We start from the raw sequence: 5,000 nt of genomic DNA, 5'->3' as shown, positions 1-5,000 counted from the left end.
GGGGGGAAATAAAACAAAATAGAAAAAAATTAAAAAGCGCCCGCCGAGCGGGGCCCCGGCTTAAGGCCGAGCCACACACAAGGGACGAGGCGCCGCCGCCTCGCCCGCCACCGGGCCGGGCCGGAGCAGGACACGCTCACGGCTTTTCTCCACCTCACCTCGGCCAGCGAGGGGCTCTCACACGGCTTTTCGACTCTCTCTCTCGGCTCCGCGGGGACCGGCCCCTTTCCCCCGGCTCGCCCTCGGTCTCTTCTCTCTCGGCTCCGCGGGGACCGGCCCCTTTCCCCCGGCTCGCCCTCGGTCTCTTCTCTCTCGGCTCCGCGGGGACCGGCCCCTTTCCCCCGGCTCGCCCTCGGTCTCTTCTCTCTCGGCTCCGCGGGGACCGGCCCCTTTCCCCCGGCTCGCCCTCGGTCTCTTCTCTCTCGGCTCCGCGGGGACCGGCCCCTTTCCCCCGGCTCGCCCTCGGTCTCTTCTCTCTCGGCTCCGCGGGGACCGGCCCCTTTCGGGCTCCACACACGTCTCTCTCGCGCCCCACGATCGGTCGCACCACATCTCTCTCCCTCGGGGCCCTCCACACTGCGCCAAACCTCGCTGGGGCAACCACGGACGGAACCGGGAACAAAGCCACGCGACTCGTTCCTCGGTTAGGCGGCGTGCTCTCCAACCCTGGCGCCACCGGCACGCGCGGCCAATCCAGCCCACCGCCATCGGACACAGGCGCGGAGAACCCTGCCTGCGGGGACGCGGCCCGTCACCTCGCTCCCATAGTACGGACAGATAAGTCCAAGGCCGCCGGCGCCTCCAAGAGGACCGATGAAAATCGACCGGGAAGGAGCGCCGCCGCAGGCCGCCTCCTAGCATGACGTAGCGGGAGGCGGCCGAAAACAGCGACCCCTTGGTGAACTTCCGGAGCCGGCTGAGACAACAGGTCTACCCGGCGCCGGCCGAAATGTGACCAAGTCCCTTCGGAACGAGGTAGACCTGTTGTCATCCGTCAGCGCCCGCCGCCCGGGGACCGCGCCGAGCCTGGGCGGGCGCGGAGCCGGGGTAGACCTGGTGTCTCCCGGGGAGCCGGGGTAGACCTGGCGTCCTCTCCGGCGCCGGGATAGACCTGGTGTCCGTTCCCGAAGCCGGGGTAGACCTGGTGTCCCCTCCCGAAGCCGGGGGTAGACCTGTTGGCTCCCTTCCCGAAGACGGGGTAGACCTGGTGTCCCCTCCCGAAGCCGGGGTAGACCTGTTGTCCCCTCCCGAAGCCGGGGTAGTACCTGGTGGCCCCTCCCGAAGCCGGGGGTAGACCTGTTGGCTCCCTTCCCGAAGACGGGGTAGACCTGGTGTCCCCTCCCGAAGCCGGGGTAGACCTGTTGGCTCCCCGAAGCCGGGGGTAGACCTGGTGTCCCCTCCCGAAGCCGGGGTAGACCTGTTGGCTGCCCTCCCGGAACCGGGGTAGACCTGGTGTCCCCTCCCGGAGCCGGGGTAGACCTGTTGGCTCCCCGAAGCCGGGGTAGACCTGTTGGCTGCCCTCCCGAAGCCGGGGTAGACCTGTTGGCTGCCCTCCCGAAGCCGGGGTAGACCTGGTGTCCCCTCCCGAAGCCGGGGGTAGACCTGTTGGCTGCCCTCCCGAAGCCGGGGTAGACCTGGTGTCCCCTCCCGAAGCCGGGGGTAGACCTGGTGTCCTTGCAGAGCTAGGGTAGACCTGTTGTTCTCCGCTCGCCGCCCGGGGTTCGGGCGCCTCGCTGACCCCGCCAAGCCTGCACAGCCGGGGGCAGCTCACGGCCTCGTAACGCCCCGGAGCCGGACGGCTCTATCAGCCCTGTCCCACTCAATGAAGCCCCCTTCCCCGCCCCCCCCCCCCCCCCCCCCCCCCATTTCTAAGACCAATTCATATTTTCGAGGTTTTGGGGTTTTTGGAGGCTTTTTTTTTTTTGGTGGGCGTTGTGGGGGTGGTTTTTGGTTTTGGGTTTTGTTGGTTGTTTTTGTTTTTGTGTTTTTTTTTTTTTTTTTTTTTTTTGGGTTTTTTTTTTTTTTTTTTGGTTGGGTTTGGTTTTGTTTGGTTTTGTTTGGTTTTGTTTGGTTGGGGCTTTTTCTCTTTTGGATTTTTTTCTTGGGGGGGGGTTTTGTGTGTGGGGGGTTTTCTGGTTGGTATTGTTGTTGTTGTTTTTCCTTTGCTTTGCCTTGCCTTGCTTTGCTTTGCTTTGCTTTGCTTTGCTTTGCTTTGCTTTTGTTTGATGCTAGATCTCGGGGCTTTTTGGGGGGGGAGTGGGCGTGGGGCTTGTGGCTTGTGGTTCGGTTGGTGGGCTGGTGGGGGCTTTTTTTGGTGTTTCTTTGGGGGGCTTTTATTGTTGGGTTTGGTTTTGGTTCCCCCCCCCGGGGTTGGTTTGGTGGGGTTTTGTTTGTTTTGTTTTTTTCCGTCTGTTTGTTTTTTTCTTTTGTCGTTTGTTTGGTTTGGTTTTGGCTTTTCTTGGGTTTCTGCCCGCCCCCCCCACGCCGCGACTCGGCTCGACCCGCCCCGCCCCGCCCACCGGGAGAGGAGGCGGCGGCGGCGGCGGCGGCGGCGGGGCAGCCGCCGCCGGCACACGGGCGGCCGCTTTCGGACGGGTTCTTTCACGGTCCGCAGAGGTCTTCAGCACTCGGCGTGGCTCTGGGGGGCCGCGGGGGCTCGGTGGCGAGGCGCCCGTGGCCGGCACCACGAAGCCGCCGGCCCTTGTCCGCACAGAGAGCGACAGACAGACACGGGGACACACACCCGCTCCACGCACTCACATCCCGATGCCGCTCTCTCAGAGCACCACACCGCCCCCCCCCGCCCATAGGCACGCGCCCTCTCGCGTGCCCTCTCTCCCCGTCCCCGTCCCCGTCCCCGTCCCCGCGCCTGCCCTGGTCCCTGCCCTGGTCCCTGCCCTGCCTGTCGCGGCCGCCCCCCCGGCCAGCCACGACGGTTGGGGGGCCGCCCCGCCCTGCCCCCCTCAGACTCCCTGCTGCCGCCTGCAGACTTTCCTCGCCTCCGCCCAATGACGGTTGGGGCCGCCCCGCCCTCACCCCCCCTCCCCCCCAGACTCCCTGCTGCCGCCTGCAGACTTTCCCGGCCTCCGCCCAATGACGGTTGGGGCCGCCCCGCCCTCCCCCCCTCAGACGCCCTGGCGCCACCTTCAGACTTTTCAAGCCCTCTCCCCCCCCACCCCGGGCTCCCATCGGCCTGTTTGCACAGCGGCAGCGGCAGCGGCAGCGGCAGCGGCAGCGGCAGCGGCAGCGGCGGGCGGGCGGGCGGGCGGGCGAGGAGCCGGCCGACACCGAGGCAGCCGGGAGGTTCGGCCAGCAGGGCGAGAGCCTGCTGCAGAGGCGGGGCGGGGCGGGCGGGCGGTGGCGGGATGCCTAGCGCACCGTCCCTTTCTCCGGGAAACTTTCTGTTCGTCTCTCGCCGAGCCTTTTGGTTTGATGGCGTTCCTTCCTTCCCTCCCGCTCACCCCTGGCCCCGGCCCAGCCCGCGGCAGGACGGCAGCGGGGAGAGCGGCCGAAGGGAGCGAGCGATGCGGCAATCGAGCCGGGAGCCGGGCCGCCGTCGCTCGGGCCACGGGGGCGGCGGCAGTGCCGCCGGCGCCCAAAGGCTCTCTCCTTCCCTTTCGGTCGGGGCAGCGGGAGGCGGGCAGGCTGTCTGCGGGGGTGGGGGGGGGGGGGGGTGGGGGGGGGGGGGGGGGAGGTGGGGGGGGGGGGGGCGGGCGTGCGTCCGGCTGGCGGCGAAAGTCGGCCGCCTTCGCCTCCCGGCTTTCGGGAGGAAAGGGCGCGTGCGAGCCGCTGCGCGCGCCCCCTGGAGCGGGCACGAGCCTGCCGGTCGTGCGGGCCGCCCGCCTCGCACGGGCTCGCGGGCCCGGGCCGCGGGGGTGCTGCGCGTCCGATCGAGGACGGCTCCTCAGCCAAGCGCACGCCAGAGGGCTCGGCCGCCAGGGGGCGGAGGCCGACCGGGGACAGCAGGTCTACCCACGGGCGAGGCGGCTGTCGGCTAAGGCCAGCCGGGGACAACAGGTCTACCCCGGAACTCCGAGGCCGGCCGCGGCCAACAGGTCTACCCCCGGAGCGCCGAGGACCTCCGGCCGGGGACAGCAGGTCTACCCACGGGCGAGGCGGCCGTAGGCGAAGGCCAGCCGGGGACAACAGGTCCGAGGACCTCCGACCGGGAACAGCAGGTCTGCCCGGCCCCCCGAGGTAAGGGCCCGGGCCGCGGCCAACAGGTCTACCCCCGGAGCTCCGAGGACCTCCGGCCGGGGACAGCAGGTCTGCCCCGGGGCCGCCGGAGGTAAGGGCCGGCCGCGGCTAACAGGTCTACCCCCGGGGCTCCGAGGCCGGCCGGGGACAACAGGTCTACCCCCGGAGCGCCGAGGACCTCCGACCGGGGACAGCAGGTCTACCCACGGGCGAGGCGGCCGTAGGCGAAGGCCAGCCGGGGACAGCAGGTCTACCCCGGAGCTCCGAGACCGGCCGGGGACAACAGGTCTGCCCCGGGGCCGCCGGAGGTAAGGGCCGGCCGCGGCCAACAGGTCTACCCCCGGGGCTCCGAGGCCGGCCGGGGACAACAGGTCTACCCCCGGAGCGCCGAGGACCTCCGGCCGGGGACAGCAGGTCTACCCACGGGCGAGGCGGCCGTAGGCGAAGGCCAGCCGGGGACAACAGGTCCGAGGACCTCCGGCCGGGGACAGCAGGTCTGCCCCGGGGCCGCCGGAGGTAAGGGCCGGCCGCGGCTAACAGGTCTACCCCCGGGGCTCCGAGGCCGGCCGGGGACAACAGGTCTACCCCCGGAGCGCCGAGGACCTCCGACCGGGGACAGCAGGTCTACCCACGGGCGAGGCGGCCGTAGGCGAAGGCCAGCCGGGGACAGCAGGTCTACCCCGGAGCTCCGAGACCGGCCGGGGACAACAGGTCTGCCCCGGGGCCGCCGGAGGTAAGGGCCGGCCGCGGCCAACAGGTCTACCCCCGGGGCTCCGGCTCAAGGCCCAAGGCCGGCCGCGGCC

Source organism: Passer domesticus, unplaced genomic scaffold (genome assembly GCF_036417665.1).
Source record: "Passer domesticus isolate bPasDom1 unplaced genomic scaffold, bPasDom1.hap1 HAP1_SCAFFOLD_140, whole genome shotgun sequence".
NCBI classification, from domain to species: Eukaryota; Metazoa; Chordata; class Aves; order Passeriformes; family Passeridae; genus Passer; species Passer domesticus.
The sequence above is the reverse complement of the archived record's forward strand: the minus strand, read 5'-3'. Positions refer to the sequence as shown.